This window comes from Miniopterus schreibersii (genome assembly GCF_964146895.1).
Source record: "Miniopterus schreibersii genome assembly, chromosome: 2".
Taxonomy (NCBI): Eukaryota; Metazoa; Chordata; class Mammalia; order Chiroptera; family Miniopteridae; genus Miniopterus; species Miniopterus schreibersii.
In genome coordinates this window covers 85,770,809-85,777,456 of record NC_138102.1, presented here as the reverse complement: position 1 = coordinate 85,777,456, position 6,648 = coordinate 85,770,809, and the positions used below count along the sequence as shown (strand labels likewise).

The 6,648-nt window shown below is 40.4% G+C and overlaps 1 pseudogene across 1 annotated transcript; it reads right to left on the bottom strand.

Moving 5' to 3' along the window:
• Window positions 1-3,851: 3,851 nt before the first annotated feature.
• LOC308552463 (ATP-binding cassette sub-family F member 2 pseudogene) lies at window positions 3,852-6,368 on the bottom strand (annotated as a pseudogene). The gene is made up of 2 exons: window positions 6,304-6,368; window positions 3,852-5,731 (listed from the first exon to the last, which is right to left on the bottom strand). The product of its transcript is annotated as an ATP-binding cassette sub-family F member 2 pseudogene (transcript).
• Window positions 6,369-6,648: the final 280 nt, after the last annotated feature.

Below are 6,648 nucleotides of genomic sequence, written 5' to 3'. Positions count from 1 at the left end.
ATAGGCCTATAACACTATGAATTTCTGTCTTAGTGCTGCTTTCGGGTGTTCCATATATTTTGTGTGTTTATTTTCATTGGTCTCCAGGTAACTTTTGATTTTTCTTTTTTAAAAAATATATATCTTTATTGATTTCAGAGAGAGGAAGAGAGAGGGAGAAAGAGAGAGAGAAACATCAATAATGAGAGAGTCATTGATCGGCTGCCTCCTGCACACACCCTACTGAGGATCGAACCTGCAACCCAGGCATGTGCCCTATCGGGGAATCCAACTTCAATCTCCTGAATCATAGGCGATGGTCAACCTCTGAGCCACACTGACAGGGTTTTCTTTCTTTTTTTTCCCAAAATTATTATTATGATGATTTTTAAAATATATCTTTATTGATTTCAGAGAGAGGAAGGGAGAGGGAGAGACAGAGATAGAAACATCAATGATGAGAGAGTCATTGATTGAGCCTGCAGCCCTGGCATGTGCCCTGACCGGGAATTGAACCCCGATTGCCTGGATCCTAGGTCGATGCTCAACCGCTAAGCCATGGCCAGCCGGGCTTTATTTCTTTCTTGATGTAATTGTTAACCTATTCATTGTTTAATAACTTTTTTTTTAGCCTCCGTGTGTTTTAATATTTTTGAGTTTTTTTTAGTTGTAATTGTTTTCTTGTTTCATACCATTGTGGTCAGAGGAGATGTTTGATATGATTTCATTTTTGTTGAATTTATTAAGACTTATCTTGTGTCTTAGCATGTGGTCTGTTTTAGAGAATATTCCATGTGCACTTGAAAAAAATATATATTCTGCCACTTTGAGATGAAATGTACCATAAATATCAATCAATTACTTCTGATGGTGCAATGTGTCATTTAAGATCACTGTTGCCTTCTTGATTTTTTGTCTGGAAGATCTACCCATTGATGTCAGCAGAGTGTTAAAATCCTTAACTTTGACTGTATTGCTGTGAATCTCTCCCTTAATGTTCACCAAGATTTTCTTTATATGTTTCAGTGCTCCTATGTTGGGTGCATATATGTTTACAAGGGTTACATTGTCTTGTTGGCTTTATCTCTTTAGTATTATATAATCTCCTTCTCTTGTTGTGGCTGTGTTTTGAAGTTTATATTGTTTAAGTATTGCTACGCCAGCATCTTTTTCTTTTCCTCTTGCATTGACTATTTTATTCCATTATGTTACCTTCAGTCACATGTGTCTTTTGTTCTGAAGTGGGTCTCTTGTAAATAACATATATATGGTTCATTTTTTCTTACCTTTTCAGCTACCTTATGTCTTTTGATTGGAACATTTAATCCATTCACATTTAAAGTTATTATTGATAGGTACTTATTTGTTGCCATTTTATTATTTCTACCTGTGTTTTCCTCTTTCTTGATTTCTTTTCTTCTTTCTTCTTAAAAAAGGCCCTTTAACCTACCTTGCAATACTTCTTTGGTGCTAATAAACTCCTTTAGCTTTTTGTGTCTGGGAAACTATATCACCTTCAATTTTAAATGACAGCCTTGATGGATAGAATAATCTTGGTTTTAGATTTTTGCTTTTCAACGCTTTGATTATCACATGCTAATCTCTTCTGGTTTGAAATGTTTCTATTGAGAAATCAGCTGACAGCCTTATGGGTGCTCCCTTGTAGATTGTTGTCTTTCTCTTGCTGCTTTTAAGATTCTCTTTGTCTTTAACCTTTGCCCTTTTAATTATGGTGTGTCTTGGTGTGGACCCCTTTGACTCCATCTGTGTTTCCTGAACCTGTGAGACTTTTTCCTTCTCCAGGTCTTGAATGTTTTCAGCCATTATTTCCTCAAACAGGTCTTGATCCCTTGCTCACTCTTTTCTCCTTCTGTTACCCCTATGGTGTGGATGCTGTTATGCTTCATGTTGTCTCATAGGTCCCTTAGACTTCCTCACTTATTTATTCATTTTAATCCTCACCAGAGGATATGTTTTTATTGATTTTATAGGGAAATAAAGGAAGAGAGAGAGAGAGAGAGAGAGAGAGAGAGAGACATTGTGTGAAAGAGAAACATTGTTTTGTTGCACCCTGTGCATACCCCAACTAGGATTGAATCTGCAATGTGGGTATGTGCAGTGACCAGAAATCAAACTAGTGACCCTTACTTAGGTGCATGGGACAACGTTCCAACCAACTGAGCCACACCACCCAGGGATCCTCATTTTTTAAAATATATTTTTATTGATTTCAGAGAGAGTAATGGAGAGGAAGAGAGAGATAGAAACATCAATGATGAGAGGGAGTCATCGATCGAGCCAGCAACCCAGGCATGTGCCCTTACTGGGAATCAAATTGTGATCTCCTGGATCATAAGCTGATGCTCAACTGCTGAGCCATGTTTGCTGGGCAAGATCCTCATTTTTAAAAATTCTCTCTCTCTCTCTCTCTCTCTCTCTCTCTCTCTCTCTCTCTCTCTCTCTCTCTCTCTTCTCTCTCTGTTGCTTTGCTTGGGTGCTGATTGTTATTTTTTTCTAAATTGCTGGCCACACCACCCAGATCTCTTAATGACTCTGTATGCCTTGAGTCACCTTCCCTCTACTAGAGCCTCGGATAGGTGCCCAAGAACAAGTTCCTATGTGTTGGCCTTTATGGAGGTCACCTGGGATTCTAGCAGGTTCCCTACTCTTCCCTGTGGACAGAGTCCCTGCTAATTTTCACTGCCAGATGCTATGCAGGTTTTTCTTCCTGGCCCTGGTGTTCTGGGTTGGGGATCCTATCATGGTGTTGAGACCCCATGGTCCCAAGGGGGTACTTTTGCAGCCAAGATATCCCTCTGGTTTCTTAGCTGCTGCACATGGGTACAGGGGCCAGCTTTGTTTACAGCTCCACCCTTCTTACCCATCTCTATGTAGCTTCTTCTATAAATCCTTGAATATAATACTATTGTTCAGCTATCCTTAAGTTGGTAATTCATGTTGATTGGTCTATTGTTTAACTGTAAATACAGTTTGGTGCAAGGAAGAGGTGAGTGTAGCTTCTGCTTACTTTACAGTCATTTTGAAATGTCTCACCTGGAATATTCTTCTTAATCATTCTTTAAATTCAGCTTCAAAGTCATAAACCTTTTCAGACTTCTCCCCATTAGGGTTCAATTAATCACTTCTTTCTTAATCCTGATTTTTTTAGACATGGCATCATAACCATCTTCTTTGATAATCAAAGACTTCCTCAAAGACAATGACTATTATTCATCTTTCAACCCCTGGGGATAGCTCAAAATATGAAACATATTAAGGTCTGGTAAAAATATGATGAATTTAATTAAATTATATTTCGTTTTAAGAAAATGAGATATAACTATCTAATTCTACAAAATAGATGCATTTAATGGGTTATTTTTTGCTTCTTTTTTCTTTATTGGATGCTTTGTAGATGTCATGCAGGTCTAAAAATTACACTGTTAAATAATTATTTAAAAAACTGATCAGGACTAAGACCCTGATCCAAAGCTCTAAACCAGAAATGGAAATGAATGAGGGTGGTAGGCTGAGAGGTATTCCTCCAATATCATCAAAACCCAGAAAAAGAGAATCTTAAGCTCCTTCACAAGCCAACCAGGGTATGGGCCCTTGGGCTAACTCTCAGTTGCTTCTGGTTGCACCACTTGGTGTCAGGAACCAGCAAGGGGCTGGCAGTAACAACCAGCTGAGTCCAGACATGGACAAAAATAATTGGAAGGACAGGAAATGGGCAGGTACTGTGAAACTATAGATGGAATCACAGAGTTCAGCTAAGGCAGATGAGGGCAAGGGAGAGGCTGGAGAGCAGTATTGCAGCAATGCAGGAGTTTGGTCCCAGGGGCAGGGCTCTCCTCAGCTACGTCAGGAGCTCACACATTGTGGTTCATCCTGGCAAGCTGGGGATCCCCACCCAATAGCTTGGACTTGAGGTGCTCCTTGTAAGCCAGGATGTCTCCAAGCCACTTGGTGACTGTCTGCTTCTCACAGACTGAGATTTCTTGTACTACCAGCTGAATGAATCAAAAATCATGGTTAACCAAGATCATACCACACTCAAACTCATTGATGGCATCTGTCAGGGCATTGATGGTCTCAATATCCAGGTGGACCTGTCCAGTAAGAGCAAGTGGGGGCTCAGTCAGGTCAGCTTGGTTAGACATACCTTGGCACTTCTGCCCATCAGACAGGATCTGGATTTGGCTCACTTGCTGTTTCCCTGTGATACCTTATTGCCCAATGATCTTCCTCATTTCTTCCTTTTCCCTGATTTCTGGGTAGCACTTCCTCATGTACCCTAAAGATGAGAGGCCTAAGTCCAGCTGCTCTTATAAATGCTGATGTTAACATTCTATCTTGACATTAAAGTGTTTTTGGATCATCTCATCTGTGTGTAGTAGTTCTCCAGTTAACAGCTTCAGAAGAGTTGACTTCCCTGCTCTATGGGACCTTACCATAGCCATTCCTGTGTTAAGATAGATACCAAATTCTAGAATGTTTAGATGAAAGGCCCATCTTTTGTATACTTGAAGCTCACATTCTGCATCATTCTGATGGGTAAAGGGATCTTGCCACACTATGGGAAACAAAATGACAGTGTCTTGTCACTCATGACCCTCTCGGTCAATCTTGAAGCCATCATTATCTGTAGCATTGTCTCCTTGCTCTCGACTCGCCTGGCCAGCTTAGCACTGCCATGACCAAACATAACAAAGTAGTTCTTTATGTGTATGATCTGAACTTCCTCCCAGTAAAACCTTTTCATCTGGTTCTCCTTCAGCTCCAGTTGTGTCTTCCTATACTGATCATAATTATCCATATAATACTTCAGTTTCTTGTTGTTCATGTGAATGATGTTGGTACAAACACCACTCAGAAAGTCCTGGGAATGAGAGATGAGAACCAGGATATGTTTAGAAGTCTTTGGTTCCTCTTCCAACAGCACACAAGCATTGAGGTCAAAGTGGTTGGTGGGCTCATCCAGAAGCAGCATAAAGGGTCACATGAAAAAGGCTCTGATGATGGCAACCCTCATTCTCCATCCTGCACTGAAGTCTTTTAGTTCCTTGCACTGCAGGGCAAGTGTGAAACATAGTTTGTGCAAGATCTGTGGGACCTTTATCCCTGCCTTGCCGGAATCCAGTTCCTCCAAATGCTTGAGCTCCATGAGCTCCTCATACTCTGCATCCTTGTGAGCCAGCTGCTCAGCCACCCTCTCTAGCATGTCCCACTCTATGTCAACTTCCATCACACTACAAAGGTGTCTTGCCACTAGGGAGCATCTCCTGAGTCAAATGGTAGATGTCAATATGCTCAGGGATGAACACTTCATGTTTTCCAAAAGCAGAGAGCAGCATGGACTTTCCAATTCCATTTAAGCCAATAAAGCCATAATGACAATGGCCTGCGTTTAATTCCAGTTTGGTGTCACTGAGCAGCCCTTGACCTTGAAAGGTGAGGGAAAGGTTGATAATGTGAACATCAATACTGTTGGGGTGAGAAGCAAAGATGCCAGTGACAGCTTAAGCAGCAGCTTTCTTTATCTACCTTCTTGGTCAGCAAATCCATTTCTGTGGTCTCTTAACCATTGACCTCATTTTTCTCCTCTGCCATCTGTGGTTCTGTGACAGTATCTTTGTTTTCTTCATGTCCCTTTCCAAGTTGCTGTTGTGCTTTGGCAGCTCCCTTCTTTTCTGCTGCTTTTTTCTTGGCCATGTCAGAAGGAATAGTGATGAACCACAGGGGAAGGTTACTATTTTTTCAGGGAGCTTGGCCTCAGCACTTGGCTTCTCTTGTAACAGAGCTGCTTCTTTAATGGGCAATGTTTTAATGAAGGATGTTATTAAATATTCATTTCAATATGATTTTCCTAGAGAATTTAAAATATAATTCAGTTTTCAAAACTAATTTACTATTATGTTCATGAAAACATGCACTGGGTAATAATGAGAGAAATATTGAAACAACTATTCAAAAGAAAAATTCCAATCCAAAATACTGAACCAGTTTTATGTTTTGTCATTATTGTTTCAAATATGTAGTAATAACTCCTGGAATTGGGCATTCTGACTTCATATTCTTTTGACTCATGCTTCAACCTGCGGGAGAAAAGTTGCAGGTGATGTGAATGCATGTAAGTCTCTCCAGGTTATGACTGTGAACGAGAAGCGTACATGAACATGTTGGCTGACTTCTGCCCCTCTTCAAAGTCTCCTAAGCTTTGTTTCACTTGTGCCTTTAATCAAAACCTTGAATCTTCTGCCTTTCTGGCCACCCAGGCAATCCACTTGAAGGAGGCTCCAGGCCACAGTGGCTACAGCTAACTTGCACCCATTGTGAGAACTTTGCTGTGCTAGGGCAGTAGGCATAGCACTTTCTTGCTTGTCCATCTTCATCCAATAGCTCAGCACTGCTGCACAGAGGTTTTGACAGAAGCAGTGAATCCCATCCACCACATTCTCTAAAAATGTTTTTATGAATAGTTTTTTAAAAAGCATTATATTTACATTGTGGTTAAGACTATGATGAGAGAAAAATGAAGAAAAAATTGAAAGCAAGACTATGATACACATAGAGAAAATAGGTAAATTTGGTGTTTTTCATACATATGCCCACTTCCTCAGCTACCATTAGTGAAAGACCCACCACCACCACATCAGCCTGCCCATG